The sequence below is a fragment of the Oryctolagus cuniculus genome, chromosome 11 (genome assembly GCF_051225735.1).
Source record: "Oryctolagus cuniculus isolate XC-2025 breed Fujian yellow rabbit chromosome 11, ASM5122573v1, whole genome shotgun sequence".
In the NCBI taxonomy this organism is placed as follows: domain Eukaryota; kingdom Metazoa; phylum Chordata; class Mammalia; order Lagomorpha; family Leporidae; genus Oryctolagus; species Oryctolagus cuniculus.
The window spans coordinates 36464061-36477543 of record NC_142877.1 but is presented as its reverse complement, the minus strand read 5'-3'; the positions used below and the strand labels follow the sequence as shown (position 1 = coordinate 36477543).

Below are 13483 nucleotides of genomic sequence, written 5' to 3'. Positions count from 1 at the left end.
AAAAAATAGACAAATTAGCCTCTATCAAAATGAAAACATTCTGTGCATTAAAGGATCCCCATCATCAAAGATAAAAGAAAACAAAAAAATATTTGCAAATCACATATCTAATAAGAGAATAATAGCCAGAATATACAAGGAACTTTTAGAAGTCAACAACAAAAACAACTAAATTTAAAAATGGGCAAAGGACTTGAATAGGCATTGCTCCAAAAAGTATACACAAGTGGTTGATAAACATATGAAAAATTCTCAGTATCAGTAATCATTAGGTAAGTGAAAATTTAAAGCCCATGGTACCACTTGCTTCTAATGGTATATCTGTAAATTGTTACAGCTGGGATAGTTAGATATGCAAGAATAGAAGTGATTATCATGAAGACGTTTATATTCACAGATCCCTAGATGGAAAGGGCACAGCATAGCATCCAGGGGCCAAGTAGACAAGCACCAAGTTTAGTCAAAAGGCACAAGAGGAAGCAGGGACAGGGTGACAGTGTGGAGGATGTGGGGGCATCAGAACCACTTAGCCCAAACACTTGCCTCTCCTTTACTCTTTGTAATGGTTTCCTTTAGTTATTTTTTTCCTTTTACTGTATAACAACTCCTCAGAAATCTTTGCCTGCTAAGTGCAAAATTTAAGCTTTTTCAAGGGCATGTTTGTGTTGCCTGCTTTATTTCCTGAGTATTTAATCACATTTTCCTCTTTCTTTTCCATTCCTTATAATTTTTTTTTTTTTGAAAATTGAAGACCTTAGATATTCTTTTGTACTGATTCTGGATGTTGATACCCCACATCACTCTTTGCTTTTTTATTTGTTTTGTTCCTTTGTTGGATTATGTTTGCAAAGTCTGTTTCTCCCACAGTGTCAGGATCTGACGTCATCCCTCAATGGGTGTGTCCTTGGGACATGCACTATCACTCTGGAACAATGATGTTTTTAGTAGGTTCTGTTTGACTGTCTTTTCCCTTGATTTATCTAACGAGATACTTGATTCTATTTGCATCCCACCCAGCTTTTGGGTTCCATGAATTGCTGGAAAATTTCATTATCATTTTCAACACTGCCACCGGCACCCAAATGGCTTTACATTCTGTTCACATTAAATTCAAGCCCCTTTGGTGGGATAGCCTTTGAAACGAGGCTTTGAGTTGTTCCAACCCTAGAAGTGCTCTTCTGTGCCCTTCCCTGTGTTATCTCTGGTAAACTGCCCTTGCCTGTTTAGGCAGTCAGCCTTGTGGCATTACCTGCCTCCTCTTGATCACTTACTCTAAACTTTACCCACTCTCTTCGTGAGTGTGCTTAGGCTTGAACTCCCCACCTCTGTTCCAAATAAAATTAACTGATTTTTGAAAAACTTTCAAGTTTTCTGTTCCTATGGTTTTTCTCTTCTTGGACAAAATCTCTGTTAGAGGGGCTGGTGCTGTGGCATAGTAAGCTAGGTCTCTGCCTGTGGGGCTGGCATCCCATATGGTTTGTGTCCTGGCTGCTTGTCTCCTGATCCAGCTCTCTGCTATGGCCTGGGAAGGCAGTGGAAGATGGCCCAAGTCCTTGGGCCCCTACGCTCATGTGGGAGATGCAGAAGAAACTCCTGGTTTCCGGCCATTGCAGCCATTTGGGGCATGAACCAGCAGATTTAAGATCTTTCTCCCTGTTTCTCACTCTCTCTATAACTCTGCCTCTCAAATAAATAAGTAAAAATATTTAAAAAAACAAAAACTACTCTTGAGTAGGAGTGAGGGATGGGGGAGTGATCCACCTCTCCTGAAGTGACATGTTTGCTTTATAAGCCAAAGAGAGGACCGTGGCAGTGGCCCCATTTTTCCAGCTTGCTTCTTTTTGTAGGGAGTCTCTAGAGGGAAGTGACCTGGGATGCCAGTATTCTTAGCCACTCATATCTAGGATAAAGTTTTTACCCTTCAAGCTGTGACTGAGTGGAGATGGAAGACCCCATATTTCTCAGCCTTTCTTGTTTGTGTTCATCTGGGTTCTTGCCTGGACTTTTGTGCCACTAAGCTAAAAGGAGTGAGAAATACAGTGGACTGATCTTTCTGAGTCACTGTTATGATCTTCAAATGGGAAGTAGGAGGAGAGGGAACCCTGTGTTTTTCACTGTACCAGCTCAACATACTAAGCTAAGAGGGGATGGACAAGGAACTGGGGATGGGGTGGCTTAAATGCCACTGACTCTCACAGTTCTTGCCAAGATTAAGCAGTTTTCTTGAATACACGTTTTTTCATGTTTTTCCATGTTTTTCTATGCCATTACGACAATTTCCAGAGACTTACTGCAGTCATGTTTTGTTGTTCATTTTTAATAGTTATCGTTGCATTGGGGCAGGGCAGGGGATTCCATAGAGCCCCTCATGCCAGTGTCCCATTTACTGTGCCCTAAAATGCATTTTTGTTTATTGAGCTTGCATCCTGAGCTAGACTAAACTCACTCACAAGTCCTATTTGGTATTTTGCAGATTTCATCATATTTTCCATATAGACAAAGATGCCATCTGTGAATGAAGACAACGTTTCAATCCTTTTAAATATGCATTCTCTAATATTTCCTTTACTTAGCTTGTTCCCCTGGCCAGAACCTCAACTAAAGTGTTCAATACATATTATGACACTGGAAAAATAGTTTGTTGTAATTATCTTAGTTACAATACATTCTGTCAGGGCTGGCACTGTGGCACAGTGGGTTAAAGCCCCAGCCTGCAGCGCCAGCATCTCATATGGACACTGGTTCGTGTCCCAGCAGCTCCTCTTCCAGTCCAGCTCTCTTCTATGGCCTGGGAAAGCAGTAGAAGATGGCCCAAGTCCTTGGGTCTCTGCACTTGCATGGGAGACCTGGAAGAAGCTCCTGTCTCCTGGCTTCGGATCAGCCCAACTCTGGCCATTGTGGTCATTTGGGGAGTGAATCAACGGAATGGAAGACCTTGTTTTCTCTCTGACTCTACATCTCTCTCTGTAACTCTGTATTTCAAATAAATTAAATAAATCCTTTTTTTTAAAGCATACATTCTGTCTTTCATCATTAAGTATGATATTAGCTTTTTTTTTTTTTTGGTAAATGATTTTTATGAGATTGAGGAAGTTCCCCTTGTATCTAGGTTTTGAAGAATTATTACTAAGAAAGGTTTTTAGATTTTGTCATTTTTCCCTATTCTGATGAGATAATCTTATTTAATTAGGTTTAAAAATATGAGTAACATTGATTAACTTTTAAATATTAACCTAACTTTATATTCCTCAAATAAATGTCATTTGGTCTTGGTATTTAGCCCTTTCACATTGTTTGATTGATTTTTTTTTTTTTTTGACAGTGAGAGAGAGAGAGAGAGAGAGAGAGAGAGAGAGAAAGGTCTTCCTTCTGTTGGTTCACCCCCAAAATGGTCACTATGGCCGGCGGGCTGCACCGATCCGAAGCCAGGAGCCAGGTGCTTCCCCCTACTTGGGCCATCTTCCACTGTCCTCCCGGGCCACAGCAGAGAGCTGGACTGGAAGAGGAGTGACCAGGACAGAACTGACGCCCCAACCAGGGCTAGAACCCAGAGTGCCAGCGCCGCAGGTGAAGGATTAGCCTAGTGAGCCACAGCGCTGACCTGCTTGAATTTTCTTAAAATGATATTTGTAATGTTGGTATCTGTGTTCACACAAGATGCTACTTTTTATTTTACTTTCCTGTAGTGTTTCAATTCAGTTTCAAGGTGATACTGGTTTCACAGAATATTTTATATCTACATATTTACTTTTGAATTAGCCTTCTTTCAGTTTTCTGGAAATTTATGTAGAATTAGTATAAAATTCTTTGTATGTGAGAATTCACCCATCAAGAGTCTTCTGATACTGTAAACTTTAATTGATAAGATTATAAACTTTAAATTACATTTAATTGATAAAAGGAAGACTACTCAGCTCATCTTTCTTCTGAATTAATTTTTGTAGTTCATGTGCTTTATGAAATTTTTCTGTTTCTTCTAATTTGTTTCAACTTCTTGGCAGTACTTTTTCATAATATGCCCATTTATTTTTGATTATCTACAAAATCTCTATGTGATGACTAACCTCATTCTCAGTAAATTCTGTGTTCACTTTTTCATTTCTTACCAGCTTAGCTGTAGCTTTATAAATACCTTTAGTTTTCTTAAAGAATCATTTTTTAGTTTTATTGGTTCTTCTCTACTCTTTCATGTTTCCATTTCATTGATGTATACTTTTGTCTTTATTATTCTTTTTGTTCTACTTACTTTGGTTCCTTTTTGCTCTTTCTGATGCTAATTCCTTTATGTAGATGCTATGGTTATAGATTAAAGGCATTTTTCCCCCTAACCTGCGGATATAGTTCTGTAAATGTAGTCCTAATTACTGTTTTAGTTGCATTGTACACATTTTGATATTTCATTTTATTTTTATTTAGTTCAAAATATTTTATAATTTCTTTGTGACATTCTCATCTAACCCAAGGGTTTACTTGGCATTGTGTGATAAAATTTCTAAATGTAGGAGGATTTCTAAAGTCTTTCTGTGTTTTTGTTGTTGTTGTTGTTATTGTTGTTAATTCCACTTTTCAGATAAAATATGTTGTTTGACTTTGGCTCTTTAAATTGTATTTACACTAATTTCGAAACCCACAATATGATCTGTTTAATGTGTTACATGTGCCCTTGGAAAGGGCTTGTGTTCTGCTATTATTGAGTGTTTAATTATACTAAGATGGTTATTGTGTTGTTTGAATATTCTATGTCCATCCTAACTATCTATTTACTCCAATATTATTAGTGGGAAAGGATTAAATCTTTGACTATAATTGTGGGTTGTTTGCTACAAGTTTCCATTTTAACAACCCATTACAAACAGCAGTGATGTTCTTTCTGCATGTGTGTACATAATCTTATGTATAGCTTTCTGTTACTACAAAAACAAATTGTAACAAACTTAGCAGTTAAATTAACACACTTCTACTGTCTCATGGTTTCTCTAGGCTATCAGTCTCGAAATGGCATTGCTGGTTTCTCTGATTAGGGTCTTATAAGCTGGAAATGAAATTTTCAGCTGGGCTGCCTTCTCACCTGGAGCTCAAGGGCTTTTTCCAACTTTACTCAGCTGTAGAAGAATTAAGTTAATTGCAACTTGGATTGCAGTCATTATTGCTTATTTATCTGCTGTTTGTTTATTTATTTATTTGCTGGCTATTGGCTAAGGTTTTCTCTTAGATACTATAGGGCACAATCAAGTTCTAGTCAGGTGGCCCTTCAACAATAGAACAATTTATTTCTTCAAAGCCAGTAGGAAAATCTCCCTTCTTTCAGAAAGGACTCAATACCTCTTTAAAGAAATTACATGATTAAGCTGGACCTGTAAGAATAATTTCTCATTTGATTAACTCGAAGTCAACTGGTTACAGGCCTTAATCACATCAACAAACACATTTCTAACTACCTTATATCATAATATAATCACAGGAGTGACAACCCATCATATTCACAGGCTCTACCCACAGCAAGAATTGAGATTTATTTAAGGATGTGGTTCATTGAGTGGGATCTTTGATGTCCGCCTAACATAGATTTTAAGTCAATAAAAAAATGGTCTGGAAAGATCCATACCCATGTGGTAATATTTGTTACATTAGAAAGGTGGTGATTGTGATAATACAGATGGAGAACATGGGACTGGGAGAGAGAGAATAAAAGAGCAATTGTTGGGTAATGGGAATGGAAATCACAACATAAAATTAAGTAAATGTGTGGACTATAATTTTATGACAACAGCATAAAAATGCAACCTGAAATACGTAAGGACTATGACTAGATGTTGAATTCAAAACATAAAAGCACTAACTTTGACTTTAGGATAGAATTTGGGTCAAATTCTGCCTCAAAGTTTATTTTAGCAGGATATTTGCAATAAAACCAAAATTTTCAGGAAAAAATATTTTGAGACCCAGCATCATTCCTAAAATGTCAGTTCCTATTAGAAATAAAATGTATTAAGGTAGGAAAGGGACAGTTGCCTCATGGAAGTTAAGAAGTAAAGGTTCCTGGTGAGAAATCAAATCTCTCTCTTTAAAAAGATTTATTTTCTTCATTTGAAAGGCAGAGTTACATAGAGAGGGATAGGGAGAGACAGAGAGAGAGCGATCTGTCATCTGCTGGTTCACTCTCCAAGTGGCCACAATGGCCAGAGCTGGGCCAGACCAAAGTCAGGAGCCAGGAGCTTCTTCCTGGTTTCCCAGGTGGTTGCAGGGGCCCAAGCACTCGGGCCATGCTCCACTCCTTTCCCAGGTGCATTAGGTCAGAAGTATAGCTGCTCAACCTCAAACTGAAACCCATATGGAATGCCAGTGTCACAAGTGGTGGCTTAACCCACCATGTTACAATACCAGTTCTAAGAGAGAAATCAATTTCTGAAAGATAACAGTCAACATGCCTCTGATTTTCCATAGGATGCCACACTTTTGATATGATCTAATTCATCTCATCTGCTAATACTTGACTAAAGATGGAGGCAAAAAGATTATAATTTAGAGTTTAAGAGTTATTTGAAAATGTAGTATTTCTATATGGCTGTTGTTAGGCACAAGGAAGCACTGAATCCTTTTTCTCTTCTATTATATTAACGTGACATTCACAGCCACAGCAGGAATACAAAGCTGTCGGCAAATAACTTGGGTGACAGAAGCACTGGCAGTATTTTGCTCTCAAATACATAAAAAAGTCATCTCATCACAACAGATATTTCTTTGATGTTTTCAGTCTTTCTGGATCCATCCTTCAATGACAAATTAAAACATTTGTGCGGTGGACTCCGGCACAGGCATGAATGCAACTTCTTCTGGTCCTGTAGAGCTCTTCATTTTTTTCTGGCCTACACTTATTTACTTATTTACTTAGGAGACAGAGAAATAGAGAGCTCCCATCTGCTGCTTTCCTCATCATATGACTTCAACAACTGAGACTGGGCTTGAGCCAAAGCCAGGAGCCAGGAACTCAATCCAGGTCTCCCACGTGGGTGGCAAGAACCCAGTAACTGGAGGCATCACCACTGAATGCCAGGGTCTGCATTATCAGGAAGCTGGAGTCAGGAGCAGGAGGCAGAGACCAAATGCTTCTATTCAAGTGTAGGGCACAGTTGTCTTTACCAGTGTCTTAACCTTAACAAGGCTACACACTTGTCCCTCTGGCCTAGATGTTTGATGATAATATTCAAACTCCTGAATCTCTTCCAAAGGAGCTTATGGTAGTAAACAATTAGTAGCTGAGAATAAGTGACATTTCTGAGCTCAGCCAATGTACCTTACTTTGAAATGGCTTTCAATAGGCTTTAAAATGAAGCTGGGGCCGGCGCCGCGGCTCACTAGGCTAATCCTCCGCCTAGCGGCGCCGGCACACCGGGTTCTAGTCCCGGTCGGGGCGCCGGATTCTGTCCCGGTTGCCCCTCTTCCAGGCCAGCCCTCTGGCCTGGAAGTGCAGTGGAGGATGGCCCAGGTGCTTGGGCCCTGCACCCCATGGGAGACCAGGAAAAGCACCTGGCTCCTGGCTCCTGCCATCGGATCAGCGCGCTGCGCCGGCCGCAGCGCACCGGCCGCGGCGGCCATTGGAGGGTGAACCAACGGCAAAGGAAGACCTTTCTCTCTGTCTCTCTCTCTCACTGTCCACTCTGCCTGTCAAAAAAATAAATAAATAAATAAAATTAAATTAAAATGAAGCTGAACTCTGCAGAGTGTGGGTATGGAAAATCAAATCATAGAGTTTCTATCTTGCAAAATTTTTTCATTGTAAAAGAGAATTGAAACATAGCATTCAACATAAATTAATAATGAACAATCAGCCATAAACTTTTTGAACAACTGTGAACTTTTTGCCTATCTCATTATATTTGGAAGTCTATTTTGAACTTTTATAAAAACTGGAAAGAAAATAAAATTTATAACTGATATGTAGCAAACGTTTTCCTCAAATGCAAATTGTCCTTGGGTATAGACTATCTGTGAATTGTATAGAACTCTTCTAACATTCTGCTATCTTGAGTAATTAATGCAAGTTGACTGCTATATTTAATGCAATAGAATGCATACAAAAAATCTAACAAATCTGTTTCTCTTTCTCTGAAACTTTTAAATTTTGAGAATTATTATTTCTTTAATTTAACAAGTATCTGTCAAGTTCCTACTTAGTTATAGGAATTTGGCACTAGGGTATGAAAGCAGGCACCACAAATATGAGCCTTGCCATATGTACCATGTAACATGCCTGCTGAAACACTTGGCAATCCTGGAGTATATGCTAATCATGCTCATAATTTTCTACTATCATTTGGTGAGCAATATCAGTGTATTTCATTATTCTGCTGGTCAACATTCAACAGTGCCTGCTATGTGCCACCATGAAATTATAATAATACATACAGAATTAAAAGCTCAGCAAGGAAGATTCCTAGTCATATGTAAATTCAGACATCACATATGTAAAATGTAAAATCAATAAAGGAGAAAAAGCACACTCACCTATCAAATCATCTATCCATCCATCTATCCATTTATCCATCCATCTACTCATCCATCCGTCCACCTATCATCTCTCCATTATCTCCTTATTCTTGGGAAATACAAGAAAGATTGCATTGGGGTATTTCATAAAGGAAGTAAAATTTAACCATATTCAGAAAGTTAAAATGGGATCCATTTTATGTATTGAATGTTGGGTACAATTACTACATTTCTGTAAAATAAAAATGTCCAGGTCATGAACAGATTATGCACACAGAGGGTAACTGTATGTCTAGCATATCCCCATTGTAAACCCTAGTCTTGGTGGCAGATGTTGTTGGTGCTCTGCTGTTTCTCAGAGGCCTTTACTATTCCCATTTCAGCTTCACACATCCAGCAAAACTCTCTTGGCCTGAGGACTTTTTTTTTTTTTAATTAAAAACTCATTTATTTAGACAGAGTTACAGAGAGAGGGGGAACTTCGTCTGGGTCTCCCATGTAGGTGACAGTGGCCCAAACACTCAGGCCATATTCTGCTGCTTTCTCCAGGCCACTAGCAGGGAGCTGAATCAGAAGTGGAGCAGCTTGACATGAAACTTCATCCTTAGGGGATGTTGGCATCAGAGGTGGCAGCTTTACTTGCTATGCCATAACACCATCCCTGGTTTGAGGACTTTTTCTGGTGGCCAGAGCCTGCTGTGTCCATGTGTGCTGCTGGAAGTATTAGAAAATTTCCTTTTCAGCTTCCATCAATAGTGGAAGGAGATTGTTAGGACAAGTATCCCAGCTCCTTGAGTATGGAAAATGATCAATGTGAGGTGTGAATTCTAAACTTTCCCAGAAAGGATAAAAATCTCATTATCCACGGTGACAACCTATTTGATAGTGATGTAACCTAATGACTACCTTGTCTTCACTAGCTCACTTTTCCACTAACACATCCAGGAATTGCCTCCCAAAATAGCCTGTATCTGAACCCTTATTCCAGGGTCTGCCTCTGGGAGAACTCAACATCTAGGCAATGTCCATTCCTTCTAAGCCATATTTCTGCTTTCAGGAGCTTCAAGGGTCTCAGTCAAGTGGGATATCCCAATCACCTCTTCCATCTAGCCATATCCAGACCAAATCCACCAGTTAGAATAATACATAAACTTCATCTGTTGCAAAACTTAAATACCCACAAACATGTTTATATATATGCACACAAAATATATGTGTGTGTGTGTTTGTGTGGAAGCAGTTTATAAAATTTGTGGAAAGATGGAACTAAAATATGTCAATTTTAGTGCAAGAAAACTTGGAATCCATAGTTTTTTCATAATACATATTTTCCATGAAATTTTTGAAGTATCATCATGTATATGAACAGTACTTCTAAGATGATTTTCTAAATCTATACTTTTTCCATTCTTCACAAGGTCTTAATCGTAGGTTCTTATATCCAGGCTAAGGCTATTGTCACCACATTTAGAAGCTGCATCATGAAGGAAGCTTAGAGAGAATAAGCTGATGCAACTGAGATTTCTCATATGGCTGTGAGTTAGCCATTGTTGCCTCATGAAGTACCCTGATGTTAATGGCTTAAAATAATTAGCTATCTTTTCCCTAACAAGTCTATAGGTTACATAGCTGTTTGTGCTGATCAAGGTGAGGCTCAGCTTGTGTTGGGAAGCCTTGCTTGTGTATGTGTGTTCAGCTGGCGGGTAGCCTAAATGCTATTGAGTGGCTGAAATGATGGGAATGACTGGTTCATGTGGGCTATCATCTTCCATTAGGCTAGCTCAAACTTGTTTATGAGACATAGTCCAAGGGAAAAAACAGAAGCATGTAAGGACTTCTGAGTCTTCAGTTCAGAACTTGAAGAGAGGTTCACATACTCTGCTTTGTATTTGTTTAACAGGCCATAAAACCAACCTAACTTCAACTTAAATTCAACTTGGGAATAGTTCCACCCCTTAAGGGGAGTTGTAGAAAAATCATATTGCAGAAAAAGATGTATATATCTAGAGGGAAATAATTGCATCCAATTTTTTGTGTTGTGTTTGCAAACAATCTACCACCTTCTGGCTAGTATTGATCCAAGTGTATTCTGTGCTTATCACATACCCAAGACATTTCAAAACTAGGGCAGAGGTCTTCACACCATCACTGAGTTTCATCATTCATGCAAACCATTTTTGCAGCTATACATCTCCTTGGACATTTCCTGTGTTAATTTTCTGATGTTTCAAAAATTCTATTCTTTGGTACAAGACTGACTGTTTTTTTCTGTTTTATTTAATATTCCTGAGCTGTGAATTAGTCCTCTAAGTTAATTGGACTATGGAACATTTATTGGAAATATTATCACATATAAAATAATATTCTCCAATTTTTATAATAGCTATAGATGGGGAAACCTGTATCTTGTGAAAAAAAAAATTGGAGGAAAAAAGAGGGGAAAGACTATTTGGAAAGACTGTCAAATAGCATCCTTGCCACCCTGTGGAAGTTTGTGAAATTGCATTATCTCAAAGCATTGAACATGAGACTACTGAGCATGTCTTTATTAAATTTCTATGCTGTATGCCAAGGAGAGGAAAATGAATGGTGCTGGACCACAGGACATCCTCATGTGGCAGAAATGAATGGAAGCAATGTGTTCACCTACGTATGTCAAGTTGGCCCACCCTTCTGTTAATGTCAGAGTCTCAACTCTTTCAAATTTATCGAAGGCATTCTCAGAACTTTTTGTTAGATAAACTTTTTTCTAAAAGCACAATGTGGATGCATGTTAGGGCTAGCATTTAAGATGTCCCTTTTGAACACCTGCATCCCATGTCAGAGAACCTGGCTTTGATTCTTGGGAGTGGCTTCTGAATCCTGCTTTCTTGGATTGCAGATGCTGAAAAGAAGCAGTAATAATTAAAGTAGCTGGGTTTTTGCCACTCACCTTTGAAACTTGTATTTAGTTGCTGGATCCTGGAATTAACCCTCAGCCCTGTGGGCATTTGGGGAGCTAACCAAGTGAATGAGATTTCTCTCTGTGTATCTGCCTGCCTCTCTCAAATTAAAAACAAAACGAAACAAAAAACCCAAATACAAAGTACAAGTGGACTTCAAAAACTTTGTGGAAAATGCATATTAATGAAAAGATGTATGGATTTCAATCTTTCTTGCGCCAACATGAATTTATCTTTTAAAAATATTTATTTGTTATATATCTGCAAGGCAGAGCAATAGACACACACAGAGGAAGGAAGGGAAGAGGAAGAGGGAGAGAGAGAAAGAAAATGAGAGAGAGAGAGAGAGAGAGAGAGAGAGCGAGCTTCCATCTACTAGTTCACTCCCCAAATGGCTGAAACAACCATGTGTATCTCCATTCTCAGAAAAGAACTGCTTGCCCAAAGAGGTGACATGATTTCCGAAGGGACTAAGTTGGTAAGCCACAGAGCCTGAACTGGAACTCAGAACCTCTGACCTCACACTTCAGTTGCTGACAGTGATAACTTACTTGATAATACACTCTGTGCTGCCTTCCTTCCCTCCCTCTTCTCAATTCCCCATTCCTTGGCCAGCACTGGAACATCAGAAATAAAGTATTTGCACTAAAATTCTTGCTTGGAGTCTCTTCCTGGAGAAATTACAACTAAGACACTCATTTTCATTATTTTTTTCCTTGATACATAGCTTTCATTTCTGCTCAGATTCAATAAACTACTTCTGAAGAGTGGCTTCTGTGTGACTTCTCAAGGCTCTTCAAGTATTGCTGAAAAGTGAGCATATGCATGGTTAGTTCTTTTTGTTGGAAGCATAATTTCTGTGGCAACCATCCCTATCTCATGGTTTTTATACGGATTAACAACTTTTTTTTTAACTTTTATTTAATGAATATAAATTTCCAAAGTACGACTTATGGATTACAATGGCTTCCCCCCCATACCGTCCCTCCCACCCACAACCCTCCCCTTTCCCACTCCCTCTCCCCTTCCATTCACATCAAGATTCATTTTCGATTATCTTAATATACAGAAGATCAGCTTAGTATACATTAAGTAAGGATTTCAACAGTTTGCTCCCACACAGAAACATAAAGTGAAAAATAATAGATGATTTTTTTTAAATGATGATGAAATCAGAGCAGACCTATTGTCATGTTTAATCCCAGTGAGAGTCAAGTTGGGAGTTGATAGTTTCTTTCTTTTTTTTTTTTTTACAGAAGATCAGTTTAGTATGCGTTAAGTAAAGATTTCAACAGTTTGCACCCCCATAGAAACACAAAGTGAAATACATTGTTTGAGTACTCGTTATAGCATTAAATCTCAATGTACAGCACATTAAGGACAGAGATCCTACATGAGAAGTAAGTGCACAGTGACTCCTGTTGTTGACTTTACCAATTGACACTCCTGTCTATGGCATCAGTAATCTCCCTCTGCTCCAGTCATGAGTTTCCAAGGCTATGGAAGCCCTCTGAGTTCTCCGACTCATCTTGTTTAGACAAGGTCATAGTCAAAGTGGAGGTTCTCTCCTCCCTTCAGAGAAAGGTACCTCCTTCTTTGAAGACCTGTTCTTTCCACTGGGATCTCACTCACAGAGATCTTTTGCCAGAATGTCTTGGCTTTCCATGCCTGAAATACTCTCATGGGCTTTTCAGCCAGCGGATTAACAACTTTAAGGACTCTGGCCTAGGAAGACTTGGTTTATTTATTGGACCTTCGGATCAGGTTGACTCAGACTTATCTTCCCAAAACTCATGCATGTGTTCAAATCTGATGTCTTAATATTAATGGTTTATGGGTTAAGGATGGATATTGGATCTCACTATGTTGTCTGAAGAGGTGGGTCAGGTGAGAGGTCTTTAGGCCTCTGAGGTGTGTCCTGAGGGGGTGACTTTTCTGAGTGTTTTGAGCGTTTGAGTTAAGATTCTGTCTAGGCCAGCACCACAGCTCAATAGGCTAATCCTCTGCCTACGGCGCCAGCATACCGGGTTCTAGTCCCGGTAGGGGCGCTGGAT

General features: G+C 39.0%; 2 long non-coding RNA genes across 2 annotated transcripts in view; both read right to left on the bottom strand.

Moving 5' to 3' along the window:
- LOC149123412 (uncharacterized) overlaps positions 1–13483 on the bottom strand; it is a 734608-nt gene that overhangs the window by 389009 nt on the left and 332116 nt on the right. The window lies entirely within an intron of this gene.
- The window catches only part of LOC149123415 (uncharacterized), a 29433-nt gene continuing 27970 nt past the window's right edge, over positions 12021–13483 (bottom strand). The window contains exon 3 of the long non-coding RNA XR_016217100.1: positions 12021–12235. This is a non-coding gene — a long non-coding RNA (uncharacterized LOC149123415). The remainder of the gene's footprint in view (positions 12236–13483) is intronic.